The sequence below is a fragment of the Dromiciops gliroides genome, chromosome 1 (assembly GCF_019393635.1).
Source record: "Dromiciops gliroides isolate mDroGli1 chromosome 1, mDroGli1.pri, whole genome shotgun sequence".
Taxonomy (NCBI): Eukaryota; Metazoa; Chordata; class Mammalia; order Microbiotheria; family Microbiotheriidae; genus Dromiciops; species Dromiciops gliroides.
In genome coordinates, this window is record NC_057861.1 from 515,402,113 (window position 1) to 515,419,365 (window position 17,253).

At 38.8% G+C, this 17,253-nt stretch overlaps 1 pseudogene; it reads left to right on the forward strand.

Annotated features, from left to right (window-relative positions):
• The first annotated feature begins 7,560 nt into the window (after window positions 1-7,560).
• On the forward strand, window positions 7,561-16,962 carry LOC122751035 (annotated as a pseudogene).
• The last annotated feature ends 291 nt before the right edge of the window (window positions 16,963-17,253 follow it).

Here is a 17,253-nt window from a genome sequence, read left to right on the forward strand (position 1 = left end):
AGGGTTAAGTGACTTGCCCAGGATCACACAGCTAGTAAGTGTCATATGTCTGAGACAAGATTTGAACCCAGGTCCTCCTGAATCCTGGGCCAGTGCTTTATCCAATGTAACACCTAGCTGCCCCCAATGTTGCCATTTTCAAAGCATTCTTATATAAAGAACTTGGGCCAGAAAACAAGTCATTAAACTAATTGTAAAATGCTTCCTGAGTTAAAATCTGGCCTCAGACACTTGCTAGCTATGTGACACTGGGTAAGTCACTTAACCCCATTTGCTTCAAGTTTCCTCATCTGTAAAATGAGCTGGAGAAGGAAATGGCAAATTATTTCAGTATCTCTGCCTAGAAAACCCTAAATTGAGTCACATTGAGACCCTAAACAAAGTTAGACATGACTGAAAAATGACTGACCAACAATAACAAAATGTAACCACATGCTCCCTTTATTAATATGACAAGATGGAGAATGATAAGTCACAAATTATGATGACCTTTAAAAGTCAGTTTATTAGATCCAGAAAACATACTAAGAGGAACCCAGTTCCTGAATGGACAAACAGGAATAGAGAGCTAGGAAAGCAGAGAAAGTGAGAAGCCATGCAGAACTAGAAGAGCAGAAGCAACTGCCAAAAAAGAAAGGAGACACGACAATAGGACTGAAGCTTCTTAGACTTATTGGATATGAGATCGATTAAGACAGAAACAGAAAACCTACTGGCTTAAAGATTCCACATGGTAATCACGTCTTTTTCACCCCACTGAGCTCCTTCATGAGAGCTTGAATTCTTTTCCTCTACATGTGGCTGGGGCAAGGGGAGGGAGTTTACCTTGATTTGTTTTAAATGTTTTCTTTGACTTTATAAACAGTGGTCATCACCTGGTAATTATTATTTGGGGAAAGTACTCATTTGGAATACAGCTGGAAGGAAGCAGTATAGGAGAGAAATATTCCCCCAGAAAAGCTAGATAGATCTAGCACTGAGGTATTTTACCAGAAGCTCTACCTTTGACTGGGGATTCAAAGCTTACAAAAAGATAAAGAGACATAATAATATTTCCTACACTGGAGAAGGAACATTGATATTGGGAGCCCTTCTTCACTTCCATCCCCAACCCTGAACACAGAGTCAGTAGTAAGCTGAGGGGCACTATCACCATTATCACTACAACATTTAAAATTACCTTCAAAAGCTAAAATTTATATAATATAATATAGTTTGCAAAGTTCTTTCCTTACAATACTGTAAAGTAAGTAATATAAGTGTTTTTGTTTTTGTTGTTGTTGTTGTTGAGTCATGTCTGACTCTTTGTGATCCTATGGAGCATATGGTCCACAGGAGTTTTCTTGGCAAAGATACTGAAGAGGTTTGCCATTTCCTTTTCCAGTGGATTAAGGCAAACAGAGGTTAAGTGATTTGTGCAGGGTCACACAGCTAGTAAGTTTCTGCGGCCAAATCTGAATTTGGGTCTTCCTGACTCCAGGCCCAGTGCTTTATCCACTGAGCCACCTAGATACTCCCATTTAAAAACACTTATTTACTTATCTGTTTGTTTGTTTTTATAAGCATTTATCTCTATCTACCCAAAACTGAATTATAAAAAACTCCTAAAATCCTCAAAATAAATATGTGTATCCCGGCAAAACAAATGTCTACATTTAAAACCTAGATCTTTAAAACCCATGTCCCTCTCTGAATTTTAATTACCTCTGGTAGAAAGTAGGTAGTGTATTTCATCTTCAGTCTTCTGGACTTGAAGTATTCTTGCATCCATCAGAGTTTTAGTCTCTAAAACACATTTTTCTTTATAATATTACCATTGTGTAGGGGGGCAACTAGGTAGCACAGTGGATAGAGCACTGGCCTTGGATTCAGGAGGGCCTGAGTTCAAATACAGCCTCAGACACTTTACACTTACTAGCTGTGTGACCCTGGGCAAGTCACTTAACCCCAATTGCCTCACCAAAAAAAAAAAAATGTTACCATTGTGTAAATTGTCCCAGTCCTTTTCACTTCAGTCTATATCAGTTCAAAGAGGTCTTCCCCGTTTCCTCTGAAACTATCTTTTTCATAAATTTTTTTTGTGTGGCACAATCATTACATTACTCATATGCTACAATTTGTTCAGCTATTCCCAAAGACATGAGTACCCCCGTAGTTTCCAGTTTGAGGCTACTATGAAAAAAGTTGCTATAAATATTTTTGTACTGTTGAAGAAAATATAATACAGTTTTAGGTACAAGTCTGCCAGAAACAATCTTATTTAATTTCACGTTAATCTAATAGTCAAGCAATTTTAGCTTAGAGAGAAAGAAGTCCAAACTGGCATATTTCCCCTATGCCCTCAGACATGTCTCTCTCTAAGCTGGATATGTAATTGTATATTAGATTAATGTTAACATGTATAAAATTGTTTCTGGCAGTACTAATATTTTTTCTTTGACAGTTAAATGGTACCTAGCTAGGGCCCAGGGCCTGTTTTCTTTGAAAGACTTCCATGGCCAAGTAAATTGAAATGAGGGCCCTTTAAAACACATATGAAGTTTTTTGGAGTAGAACTGCTTAGGTTTGTTTACATGGGTAAAATCTAACCATTTCATAGAAAGATGAAGTTTGTCACACATTTTTGTTTGTGAAGCATTTTTAAGTACCCTATTATGTGTCGGGCACTAGAGCCAAAGAGGAATTTGTCCGTTTTTCTGTTTATGCCTCTGTTGGTAGTCACCTTTGTTTGTAGTGCCCAAATATATAGTGTTTGGACATTAGATCTAGATAACAGATTGCCTGAAACTTGTGATCCATTCTTTGAATAGGACCTTAATTGCTCTCAGTCACTCTTGGAATCACAAACCTCATGGGTTCTTCCAACTGGCTAAAAGTGATGTACAGTATTTTTTCCCCACTATTTGTTGGGGACTTGTTTAGTATCTATGAATCTGTTCTGTAGGGAGAGGTAAAAAGGCTTGAAGACTTGAAGGGTTTTGGTTGCTTGCTACAGAAATGTTGCTTTGTCTTTTATGTGAGTGTGTGTTGATATTTCTTCAGGGTAAAAAAAGGGTGCTTAGTTTGTAAGAGAAGTGAAGTCAATTTAAAAGTTTCTTGCCAGTGACTCTAAAAGCAGAGAAAGAAAAAAAGTCATTTTACCATTAGTTTTACAGAAGCTTATTCTCATCTGATGCTTATGAATACCATTCTCCATTTATTGTCCTCTTTCTTTTCTCTTCATCTTGGAAAAAAGGAATTGTTTCAGAAAAATGCAAGTAAAATACTTTTGAGGAGGAAAAAGGGGAAGATTTAAAGTGTTTGGTTTACCTGGCCACAATGAACTTCACAATAAAATATTTTCGTTGCCTAATAAATTATAAATAGAATCATCTAAAAAGAATTCTAGACCATTTGTTTATGACATGAAAAGCCAGTTGGAAATGTTTTATATGGCAAAATGAGAAACTTCCAAGAAATCTTGAAGTTTCAGTCCTGATCACCTAGAAGCAAAGTTTTGCAATAATTTTGAGAGGCTTAAGTAGATTGTGATAATTTCAGGGGGGGAAGCATAAAAAGGAAACTATATTAGAATCTCTTTTTTTTTTGTTTTTGCTGAGGCAATTGGGGTTAAGTGACTTGCCCAGGGTCACACAGCTAGTAAGTGTTAAGAGTCTGAGGCCGGATTTGAACTCAGGTACTCCTGACTCCAAGGCCAGTGCTCTATCCACTGTGCCACCTAGCTGCCCTAGAATCTCTTTTAAACATAATTTGAAAACAGAGAAATATAAGGTTAAGAAATTAACAGTATTACAAAGTGGAATCATTAATCAATATAAAGAGAGATGCAATTTTGTGATTTGCAAGGACCAGCAAGGACCTGGAAAAAAAGAAACAAAATTAAAGATAGTTTATACCAGCAGTGTAGACTTGAAGATCAGTTGAAGGGATAATAAGAAATATATAAAGTTACTCTTAAAGAGGATAAAGTTTTAACATAAAATTTGCATATGGTGGTATAAACTCATCCAGAACTAAGATGAGTGGCTTCAATTTCTCATTCCCCAACAGCAAGAAAAGGAACTTGTGACTTTTTATTTAAATAGTGACCAATTCAAGAAACTCATTTTTGTCAGTTTTCATGACTTTCCTTGGGTAGCTAGGTGGCACGGTGGATAGAGTGCTGGGATTAGAGTTAGGAAGACTCATCTTCTTGAGTTCAAATCTGATCTCAGATTCTTACTAGTTGTGTGACCCTGGGCAAATCACTTAACCTTGTTTGCCTCAGTTTCCTCATCTGTTAAATGAGCTGGAGAAAGAAATGACAAACCATTCCAGTATCTTTGCCAAGAAAACCCCTAATAAGGTCCTGAAGAGTTGTTTACAACTGAACAACAAAAATCAATCTCTAGCATGGGTCAATTTAGAAAAAAGATAAAAAAGAAAGACAGAAAAGCCTAGCACTGAAGAAAGTAGCAATGGCAAGACTGAGCAAGTTTTTAAACCATGTAAAGGTAAGAAGAAAATAGTTAAATAGTGATATTGCCATACTTTAGAACTATGAACTCTATGTGGAGAAATGCTTGTTTCATCCTTAGGAAGTTGGGATGAGAGCTTTAAGATTTCTTATGCTTTTCAAGCTTAAATTCATAGGTATTATGATTTTGAATAGTGGCTAGAATTGTGTAGGAACCTCTAAAATTTGAGTAATTTGAATTTTGGATGTAAAGAATTTGATAAATTAATTGGGAACAATGATTACTCAACTGGGTTCTGAATGGTTACTGCTTGTGCTACAACTTTGGAGCTGTGAGAGCAAAAGTGATCATTATACTGGTTTCTGAATGCAATCAGTATCAAATGCCAAAAATGGGAGAAAAATAGAATGCTTTTTCCATGTAGCAGATTAATGTTTTGAGATTGGTAATACATTTTATTTTTTGTAATTCTTGGTTTAAAGAGCTAATTGTATGAAACTCTCTCCTCATTGGTGGAGACTAATTACTTAATACCCCACTCCCACCTGTCTGAAGGTAGGGCATGGTTGGTGAGAGCTGGAAAGAAGATGTCTGTTCTTTTGTCTTCCAACTTGGGGAAAGAAGGTGCCGTATTCCAACCCTTCTTCAGGTCTCTGAAGGGAGAGGGAGACTTTAGGGAAGAAGTAAAGAAGCTGGCAATTTCCACATATCCCAATCTCTGACTTTCTACATTAGAGATTCTGGAATATTTCTCCTTAAGTAAGATCTAGGACTCTGTCTTGGCTGAGTTATCTGGCTCCCAATGGGAGTTCATTCTTTCTGTTTATTGTCTGGTATATAGTCTCACATGTATACTTTCTCTGATTTCTGTTTGCTATCTGTCTGGATAAATGAGTTTGTTTGCTATTACTATATATGTTCATTGTGTAATTGGCAGGCATCCAATAGGAAGGGAGTCAAGTCCTGGATATATAGCTTGGGACATTCCTTCTCCCTTAAGGAGTAGCAATCAGAAGTATAGCTTAAATCTTAAAGCTTAAAATTTCCCCTAGGCTATATGGAGACAATATTTAAAGGAGTAGCAAATAGATATAATTCTAGCCGAGTACCACATCTCTCTAAGGAAAGCATAATAGTCAGCCTCTGGTCTATCTTTTTGCTCCCCTTCCCGGAAAGAATCAAAGTCTTCCTTGGAGAAAGATGACAGGGAGGAAGAGGAGACTCCAGAGATATTTATTCTTGCCTCCTTGAGAACCACATCTATACAGACCCATGCCTCTAACCCATGGTTGGCCAGAGCCAAACAGAGCAAGCTAGAGACAGGAGAGTCAGGAATCAAACAGAAGTTTAATTTCAAAGTGAGGGAAATGGTTTGCAAGCAAGGAGGGTTCTAGATACATGTACCAAGGCCCCAGCCCTAGTGGGGGTACCTGAGGCAGTATGGGGAAGGTCTCAATACTTATACCAATGGCTACACAATGAGCTGTAGCCCTGACAATGAGGGGTTACAGCAAAAATGAGACAAGTTTACTTCATAGCAGAGCTTCATGACTGGAACACGGATACTTGTCTGAGCTTTTTGGGTACTTGTCTGAGCTCAGAGAACACCTGGTGTTGGTCAAATACAATAATTATGTGATTTTGCCAGAGGGTGAGATCATCCAGAGGGTGAGTACAAAGGATTGTTATTATGCCAAGCTCAGGGCACAGCTTGATTGCTGTCTTAGCTCTGGAAAATAGGGTGTCTCCTAATATCTTGACAAGGGCAGTGAAAATGTTAATTGACTTGCTCTGGGTCACATAATCAGCAAAACTGAACTTGAATTCAAGTCATCTTGACTGTAAGGCTGGCTCTTTATCACATCATGTGACCTCTTTTGTCTAGTTATTTTTTCATGTAATTTTTACTCGAATTTAAATCTCTATCTGAATGTATTAAACACTTATCTTTCCCTCCCTTAAATGTTTTCTGTGAAATTCTAAGTGAAGTAAAGTATAGCCCTATTCTGAAGCACTCTTACTTTCAGAAGAGATAATACTGTCAGGATCCCCATGCCAAGACCACCCCTTTCTTTTCACTCCTCTCTTTTTACTATTAGGCAACGCCCTGTTTTCCAGAGCTAAAGGTCCAACAAGCAAACTGTGCCTGCAGTTTGGCATAACAATAATCCTTTGCACTCACCCTCTCAATGAATTCTGCTACAGCTAAATCACAGAACTGCTCAAAGCAGCCCCAGGTGGTCCCTGAGCTCAGACAAGCACCTGTAAGAATCACGTTCTAGTCATGAAGCCTGACTATGAAATCAAACTTGCCTCATTGTTGCTGTTATCTCTTCATTGCCACAGCTACAGCTCACTTCATGTTTCTTTGTCTAGCCACTACTATGTGTACCATGGTTTAACCTCAATGTGGGGGCGGAGGGGGGGGGGAGGGTTTTGCTTGTTCCTAGAGCAAACCTCTGCACAGGTGCCTAGTTTCTGTCCTCCAACTGAATAAAGAAGACTTTTTTGCCTATAACCTCTGTGAGCTCCTTGGTTTTATTTTATTTTATTTTTAGAGTTAATGGTTCATGTATAACCACTGTGAGCTCTTTGGCATTTTTGGAGTTGACAGTATAATAACCTCTGTGGCTCTTTGATAACTTTTTTCTAGGTTTAACAATACTCACTGAACAAGAATGTACATATTGCAGATCAAATCTTATAAGTACAAAAATTAAGCTAAAGCCTATATTCTTTTATGGTACTATAACATTACTTTATTGCTCATGATGAATGGAACTTTGGCTGGGGATTAATAAACTTTTCATTATGCAAGTTAAATCTTATTATAATAAATGTAATTATAACAAAATGAAAAGATTTACAAGCCTCACTTCATTGCTCATATGACTTGAGCACTATTTTAAAAAGCAAAATAAATATAATCTCTTAAAAATAACTGAAATGAGATTTAACTAGTAATTCAAAAATATTCATAGTGATGATATTAATTAAAATTTAATTTTTCATTATATATGTATCTAATCAACTCTTCTGTTACTTTTTTTGCATGTTCATTTATATTTAAGTAATTTAAGTATAAATATTGTCTTTTTTAAGCATGAAGGTGAGTGGGATGGGAAGTACACCCACTGACCCCTGTAATAGAGACTCGAGGAGAAAGGAGGCCAAAGCATTGATTTTATTTCTTTCAAAAGAAAGGTGTACCACACTCACTGGGACAACCAGGAGGTGTGACACACCAGGATTAGGAAACCAAGCAGTTTTTATACTCTTTACAGACATCTAATTTGAGCAAAATGCGGTAATTGGGTTCAGCAATCATTCTCCTGGAATGTTCAGTGATAAGTCTCTCCCCTGGGTTTTTAGATTATTTTGTAAAATTTTCTGTTTCTGCAACAATGTATCATGTCTACATAATGTCTCGGTGCAGACTCTATGAAGCAATTTTTAAGTTGATATGCCTATATTTAGAAAGGGGGATAGTAGCTTCCCATTATTGCCTCTCTCTAGAGAAAAAACAAAGAGAGAGAAATAGGGGGCTCTAAGGGGCTTTAAGACTTTGAGATCAGATCACTAGGCTGAAGGGGGGGGGCACTTTCCATCTCAGTGGAGGGTCATATCCCTATGTCCCTCTCAAAGGGATTTAGGTCAAGTTTAAATTGTCCTATAGTACCTTATATATAGCAAGGTCATAAATCTTCACCTTCAGGAAAGGGTAGTCAGGTTCTCTTAGTATCACACGTGCCCCCAGGGTACTCCAGGTACTTCTCTTTTGGATATCTTTTGAAAAGTAGTCCAGGATAATTTTTAAAGTTTTCTTTAAAGTTTTCTTCAGAAACATACACATTTCCATAGACAAAGAAGGATGGAAAAAGATGATTGTATATGAAATCATGAATATCTGCTACCATATATATTGGTTGGTTTTTAAAATTTAGTCTCTCAATCAAGAAGTATTTATTAACCACCTACTGTGTGCCAGACACTATGCTAGACACTGGTGTTAAAAGTACAAAGAATAAAACAATCCTTATTCACAAGTAGCTTACATGATAGTACCAAACACTGCCTTGCTTGTTTGTGGTCTCCTTTGAACTTTGTTTCTCTTGTGTTTTTTAAATGTTTTGTTGACAATCCTTTTTTTATTATTCTTTTTTTTTCATTATTTCTCTCTCCACTCTCCCACCTTCATCTCTTATCTCTAGTTGTTGTTGTTTGTCCTTTATTCGTTTTTTTTTTTTTTTTGCAGGGCAATGAGGGTTAAGTGACTTGCCCAGGGTCACATAGGTAGTTAAGTGTCAAGTGTCTAAGGTCAGATTTGAACTCAGGTACTACTGAATCCAAGGCCAGTGCTTTATCCACTGTGCCAACTAGCTGCCCCTGTTTGTCCTTTATTCTTGAAGAGGACCATGACATCAGGGTGATATCATGACTTGCAGTGAACTGGATTTAAGTGAGGGAGGGCCGTGCAAGGTCATCAGCCCAGAGCCATCTGGGTCCAGTGGCAAGATATACATCAGGATGACTGGAGATAGCCCCAAATGTTTAATACAATTGGGATTAAGTGACTTGCTTAGGGTCACACAGCTAGTAAGTGTCTGAGCTGAGATCTGAACTCAGGTGCTTCTAACTTCAGGGCCAGTGCTATATCTACTGTGCCACCTAGCTGCCCCCTATCCCTAGTCTGGAGTAATTTGAATAATCTTGCGCAGATATTCAAGATGAAAAGACAAAGATTGAGTAGGAATGGTTCTCTGAATCCCAAGACTCAGTGAAAGGACTGAAAAAGTGGAAACATTGGATAACATCCTGGTATTGGGATAAAGAGGAAGCAAATGGTAATGACTTACTATGAACTGATCTGGAATAAAAAGCAGATACTCATTTGTATGATCTAAGAGGGAGGCATTCCCATAGACACTAGAAGAGATGGACTCTTTATGTGAGTGGATGATAGGGATGTAGATACCTGAGTATAAGGTGAAAGAAGACTTCAAAAGTCCAGAGACATAATGGTCCAGGTATATTAAAAAAAAAACAAACAAACTAGTACTGGCAACAAAGGCACTGGGGAAATGTTTCAATTGGCTGATTTCCTGGAAGCTTATTCTTAAGGAAGTAATTGTACTATCTGATGGAAGAAGACTGAAATAAAGGGGGAAATGAAACAAGGCTGAGCAACTGAATTGGTAAGAGAATCCACACGTACCTGCTGGGAGCAGAGAATTATAGCAGAATGATGACATATTTGAAGAAGAACCAAAAAAGAACAATGTGACACAAATGAGGGGAACGCTAATGTGGGGATATGAACCTCAGCTTCCCTTCTTGCTAGAGGCATAACCCATCCAGTGCAGTCCTGTAAGTCATGTTGAATTTAGATCTTGAGATTGGGAAGCACAGGAGCAGGGGTGGGAAAGAGGAAGCACGGAAAACTTCAGGGTCTCTTGAATTTCTGTGAGTTAAGGTGAATCCACAGAATATTCTTTCTGAGTGTCCTGAAAGAACTATTTCTGTGTTCTTTATTATGCAAATATGACTAATATCTATTATAACCCTAAGTGTTTGTAATTTTAGAGTTCTTTTAGGTGTACCAAATGTTTCTTTTCTTTTCTTTTCTTTCTTTTCTTTTCTTTTTTTTTTTTTGGTGAGGCAATTGGGGTTAAGTGACTTGTCCAGGGTCACAGACCTTGTAAGTGTCAAGTGTCTGAGGCTGGATTGGAATTCAGGTCCTCCTGACTCCAGGGTTCTCTATCCACTGAGCCATCTAGCTGCCCCCACAAATGTTTCTAGTATGACCAGATTATGCATGGATAGCAGATGTGAAAATGAGTACCTTGATTTGCTTGAGCCCCCCAGTTGTCCAGGTAACCAGAACAACTGTCTTCACTAACAATCCTTTGCCCCAGAGTAGACCCAGCTGGACATGCAGGGAATCAGTAACCCTGAAACCAATCAAAGACTTATCAGACTACAGGATATGCATCAAGGACTTATCCAACTGCAGGATATGTGACTATGGATATATACCTTATCTTCAGCTATTCTCTAACTTTGGAAAAATCCTTTTCTACATAAGCAATCCTTGAATTGAACTATCACCAAGAATGCCTTCTGGTTGTGTATCAATGGACACATCCTGCACCTCTGGAATTTCTCTTTCACACAGCTAGTAAGTGTTAAGTGTCTGAGGCTGGATTTGAACTCAGGTCCTCCTGAATCCAGGGCCTGTGCTTTATCCACTGCATCACCTAGCTGCCCCATGACTTTTATGAAAGCTTTGTCTTCCCTCTGGCTCTTGAGAAAATGCTTTTGAACTCTTTTTTTCTCCCTGAGAGGCTAAGTCTCTGACTTTTCTCTGAGTCACTTTCCCTAGCACCAAATAAAGATTACTTTAATTCTGATTGGACTGTGTGTGAGAGGATAATTCTTTACTGAGGAATACCAAAGAACCAGACCCACCCACCCATATCATCTTCAAAAAAAGGTTATTGAAAGTTAGAAAATCTCTGAAGATAAGGTCCATATCCATAGTCACATAGCCTGCAGTGAGGTAAGTCTTTGATTTGCTTCAGTTACTGATTCCCTGCATGTCCAGCGCAGTTTACTCTTGGTTGTGCAAAGGATTGTTGGTGTATTAGCCAGTGAAGCTAGTCCTCATACAGTTGTTCTGGTTACCTGGATAATTGGGGGACTTAAGCACAAGAACATATCCATTTTCTTTCTTCCTTTCTTCCTTTCTTTTTTTCCCCCAGGGCAATGAGGGTTAAGAGACTTGTCCAAGGTCACACAGCTAGTAAGTGTCAAGTATCTGAGGTTGAATTTGAATTCAGGTCCTCCTGAATCCAGGGTTGGTGCTCTATCCACTGTGCCACCTAGCTGCCCCCTGAAGGTATCTATTTTCACCGAATTTTCATCCACTCCTTACTATAGCTCTCATCCACACCCCCACCCCCATATCTAATCTGTTGCCAAGGTCTGCTGATTTCACCTTTGCAACATCTCTCAAATATGTCTCCTCTCCTCTGACATGGCTACAACTCTAGGAAAGACTTTCATGACCTCATGCCTGGGCTACTGTAATAGTCTGCTGGTGGGTACCCACCTTATCTCTTCCCACTCCAATTCATCCTCCATTTAGCCACCAGAATTTTTCTAAAGGCCAGGTCTGACCATATCACCTTTTTACTCAATAAACTCCATTGGCTCTTTGTCACCTCCAGGATCAAAAACAAAATACTATTTAAAAGTCTTCATAACCTAACTCCCTCCCACCATTCTAGACTTTTTTTTTACCTTACTCCCTTACAGGTGCCCTTCAATCCACTGGCTGTTCCACAAATAACACTCTCCATCTTAGTTCCTGGCATTTTTTCTGCCTGTCACCCATGCCTGGAATGCTCTCTCTCCTCTGCTGCCAATACTGACCCCCTTGGCTTCCTTCAAGTCTCAACTAAAATCCCATCTTCTACAGGAAGCCTTTTCCAATAGCTCTTAATTCTGTGTCTTTGTTAATTATTTCCTATTTATTTTCTATATCGTCTGCTCTGTGTGTGTGTGTGTGTGTGTGTGTGTGTGTGTGTGTGTTTTGGTATACTGTCTCCTCCATTAGATTGTAAGCTCCTCGAAGGTATGGGCTGTCTTTTGCTTCTTTTTGCATCTCCATTGCTTAGCACAGTGCCTGGCACATAGTGAAGTGGGGGATGGATTTAATTGATCAAATTGAGCATGAGATGTCCCAAAGAATTTCAAGACTCAGTGACTAAATTTCCCAAGTGTTATTAGAATAATGTGAGGCCACAGGGAAAAGCATCCAAAGGAGTAAGGTGTCTCAAATAGGGAGATGGGAATGGTTATATTTATAGTGAGAAAAGTAGGTTATTTCCTCTCCTTCTTAGGGAGGTTCATATTCTAATTTGGACTTCCTAGGGTCCTAAGACATTCTCCAAGACAGGTGCTTTTTCCCTAGCAGTGTGTTTTTGGGGTTTAAACGTCATAAGGTGAACCTAAGTACATGTTTGGTCCTTTCTATGCATATTCATAAAAAACATGTTTAAACTTGTCAGACCCCAAGGGTCTCTCTGTTTATGGTATCTCTTTACTTTATGATCTGGTTTCTAGGTGCAATTTCTGCTTCCTGTGATCTAGGAATATTAATAGATATTAATGGTTATTGGTCGCTGGTTACCTTCCCTAAATTTCTGTTGATATTGTTGATTGATAGTAATCCTCTGGTTATTCAGGTCTTAGTTTATCTGTTAATCCTTCTGGCTACTATTGATCAAGTCTTAGGTTATCTGTGAACTCTTTTAGCATCCTCCAACACTACTAGGTGTTTAAATATTTATTGACCAATTGATTAATGGAGGAAAAGAATAAAACATTATAAATTTGAGGAATATTTTTTAGCAAAATTTATGGAAATAAGGATATCTTTATGTGTACACAATGGATAATTAATATTTTGGAAGGAATGAATTGGTTTACATGGGTATAATTATTTATTTATTTTAATTATTATTATTATTTTTTTGCAATGGGGGATATAGAGGTTAAGTAACTTGCCCGGGATCACACAGCTAGTAAGTGTCAAGTGTCTGAGACTGAATTTGAACTCAGGTCCTCCTGAATCCAGGGCCAGTGCTCTATCCACTGAGCCACCCAGCTGCCCCCACATAGGCGTAATTATTAATTTCTTAAAATGTATTAACAATATCCACCAAAACTAAAGAAAAATTTCAATCCAAAATTACTTGTTTTTAGGATTCCTTGTGCCTTCAAAGTGTTAAAGATAAAGTTTAAGAAGGGCATTAGAAAAGGATTCCCTCATCTAATAATAATGTTGGATATGACACTACTTTTGTTTTCAAGTGTAACTCCTCAGAAGTGATGAAAGGGGGAACATTAGAGGCATATTCTCAGACATATGCTTGAATAATCTAACCTGGTGTTACAATTTACCCTCAGCCGTTCTCTTAAACAATCTAAACAAATTCCTGCTTGATGTCCACAGTTGTCCACAGCTACACAAAAGCCAAGAGAATGATCTCCCATGGTTCTCTCTTTTTTAAGGAAACTCCATCTTAGTACCAAATCTGTCAGGGTAGACCTTAGGGAGAAGAAGCAAGCCCATATAATAAAAACAAAGAAAGGATTCTCAGACTACCCCAGGCTGGATTCTCCTAGGGGTTTTAGCCTTGGACAAACTTTTGTCACCAAACCTGCAGGTTCCCAGCTTCAAAGATGAGCTTTTTTGTCTCTCCCTCTTCCCCTCCCCCATATACTATGGAAAGGGGACAATTCCAAATTTAAATCAGCTCAATGGATTGCTTCAGATGACTTTAAGAGATTAGATTGACTGCTGATAGTAGAAAGGGGGCATTAGTTAAGAAGGATGTACCCCCTCTATTTTGTCACGATTCTTAATACTTTTCTAGCATAAAGCTGAGTTTTCAGTCTGCTCACTACAGTATGCATGCCAATTGCCTTACCCTTTGCCCTCCTATGATAGGCATAGCTTCTCCTACATAGACATAATTTGACTATTTACTGATTTCTATGGCTACCACCCCTCTTGGATCACTGCCTTATAATGGCATAGGAGCTTGGGTAGCTCAGTGAAAACTATGAACTATGCCACTCAGGGTTGCCCAAGATGGACAGGTCATAGTGGAGAGTTTTGACAAAAGGTGACCCACTGGATAAGGAAATGGCAAACCACTCCAATATCTTTGAAAAAAAAAAACCAACCAACCCACCAAAACCCACCCCAAACACTATGGACAGTATTAAAATGATAAAAGAGATGATGCTGGAAGATGAGCAGCTCAGATCAGAAGGTATCCAATAGGCAACTAGAGAAGAGCAGAGGACAACTACAAGTAGCTCCAGAAAGAATGATGTGGCTGGGCCAAAGGCAAAAGGAAGCTGGTGATGAAAGTCTGATACTTTAAAGATCAATACTGCAAAGGAACCTGGGATGTAAGATCTATGAATTAAGGTAAATTGGATGTGGTCAAATAGGAGATAGAAAGCTTAAACATTGACATCTTGGGTATCAGTGAATTTAAATGGATGGGAATGAGTAAATTTTATTCAGGTGATTGTTACATATACTACTGAGGGAAAGAATCCCTTAGAAGAAATGGAATAACCTTCATAGTCAATAAAAGGGTGAGAAAAGCAGTACCTGTGTATAATCTCAAAAATGACAAAATGATGTTTATTCCAATCCAAGGCAAACTGTTAAACATTACCATAATATAAGTCTATGCTCTAATTACTGATGCTGAAGAAGTCAAAGTTGCTCAGTTCTGTGAAGACTTACAATATCTTCTAGAAATAACACCAAAAAATAAATCACATTCCTTAAAGTGGGAAATCAAAAGATAATAGGAATAATAGACAAGTTTGGTCTTAGAGTACAAAATGAAGCAGAGCAGAAACTAGTATAGTTTTGTCAAGATAATTCTTTGCTGGTCACTAGGAAACACTCTTTCAATCACCCAAAAGGCAACTCTACACATGGACATCACCAGATAGATCATATATTTTGCAATTAAAGGTAGAAAAACTCTAAACAGTCAGTTAAGACAAGACTTTGAGCTGACTGTGGCTCAGATCATGAGCTTTTTATTGCAAAATTTATACTTAAATTGAAGAAAGTAGGGAAAACCATCAGACCATATAGGTATGATCTAAATAATATCTTATGAATATAAAGTGGAAGTAATGAATTGATTTAAGGGATTTGATCTGGTAGATAGATAGAGAGTGCCTGATGAACTATGGAGAGAGGTTCACAATATTGTACAGGAGGCAGCAACCAAATAACATCCCAAAGGAAAAGAAGAGCAAGAAAGCAAAATGACTAATGAAGCTTTACAAATAATTGAGGAGAGAAGGAAAGGGAAAAGGAAAGGAAAAAGGAAAGATATACCCAACTGCATGCAGAATTCCAAAGAATAACAAGGAGAGATAAGGTTTTCTTAAATAAGCAATGCAAAGAAACAGAAGAAAACAATAGAATGGGAAAGACAAAAGATCTCTTCAAGAAAATTAGAGATATCAAAGGAACCAAAATTTTGTGCAAAAATGGGCATGGTAAAAGACAAAAATGCTAACAAAACGGCTAGTGGAAGTGATAGAATTCCAGTTAAACTATTTAAAATTCTAAACAACGATGCTGTTAAAGTGCTATACTCTATACCCCAGCAAATTTAGAAAACTCAACGGTGGCTACTGGATTGGAAAAATCAGTTTAGGTCTCAGTCCTAAAGAAGAGCAATGCTGCCACAGCTGTGTCATATAGGAAATTCTCGGCTCCCAGGCATGGGTCTCTGCACTTCCTGTCTCAAAAGCAAAGCAGCAGGCACTGGGGAAAAGTGAAGAGCTTCCCCAAAGATGACCCCATTAAGCCCATCCACCTGACAGCTCTTCTGGGCTATAATGCAGGCATAACCCACATCAAGTGAGAGGTGGACAGGCATGGCTCAAAGGTCAACAAGAAAGAAGTGGTCAAGGCTGCCACCATTGTGGAGACACTCCCATGGTCACTGTAGGCATTGTGGGTTATGTACCCTTGAGGTCTCCAGAGCTTCAAAACCATCTTTGCTGAGCACATCAGTGATGAGTGTAAGAGGCAATTCTACAAGAACTGGCATAAGTCCAAAAAGAAGGCCTCCACCAAGTACTGCAAGAAGTGGCAAGATGATGATGTCAAGAAGCAGCTGGAGAAGGACTTTAATAGCATGAAGAAGTACTGTCAGGTTATCTGAGTCATTGCACACACCCAGATGCTCCTGCTCCCTCTGAGGCAGAAGTCTCACCTGATGGAGATCTAGGTGAATGGTGGCAGCATGTCTGAGAAACTGGACTGGGCTCATGAGAAGCTGGAGCAGCAGGTGCCAGTGTCCACTGTGTTTGGACAAGACAAGATGATAGACATCATTGGAATGACCATGGGCAAGGGTTATAAAGGTGTCACCAGCCATTGGCACACAAAGAAACTGCCCTGGAAAACTCAGCGAGGCCTACGTAAGGTGGCATGTATTGGTGCTTGGCATCCTGCCCGTGTGGCTGTCTCTGTGGCTTGTGCTGGTCAGAAGGGCTACCACCATCACACTGAGATCAACAAAAAGAACTACAAGATTGGCCAGGGCTACCAGATCAAGGATGGCAAGCTGATCAAAAACAACGCATCCACTGATTATGATCTGTCTGACAGGAGAATCAACCCTCTGGGAAGCTTTGTCCATTATGGTGAGGTGACCAATGATTTATCATGCTGAAAGGTTGTGTCATTGGGACCAAAAAGCAGGTCCTCACCCTGCATATGTCTCTGCTGGTACAGACCAAACATCGTGCCCTGGAGATCGACTTGAAGTTTATCGACACCACCTCCAAATTTGGCCATGGTCACTTCCAGCCTGGGGAGGAGAAGAAAGCTTTCATGGGACCATTCAAAAAGGACTAAGTTGCAAAAGAGGAAGCTGCCTAATGTTTCCAGACCAACTTGGAGCTGGTGGACTCTCAATAAATGAAGATTATTTTCAAGAAGAAGAAGAGCATTGCCAAAGAATGTTCAAATTACCAAACACCTGAATTCATTTTCTATGCCAACAAGGTTATGCATAAGATTCTGCAAGCTAGGCATCAGCAATATGTGAATTGAGAATTACCAAAAGAGCAAGCTGGTTTTTGAAGAGGCAGAGGAACTAGAAACCAAATTGCCAAATCTGATATCTTATGGAGAGAACAAGGAAGTTCCAGAAAACCATATACTTCTACT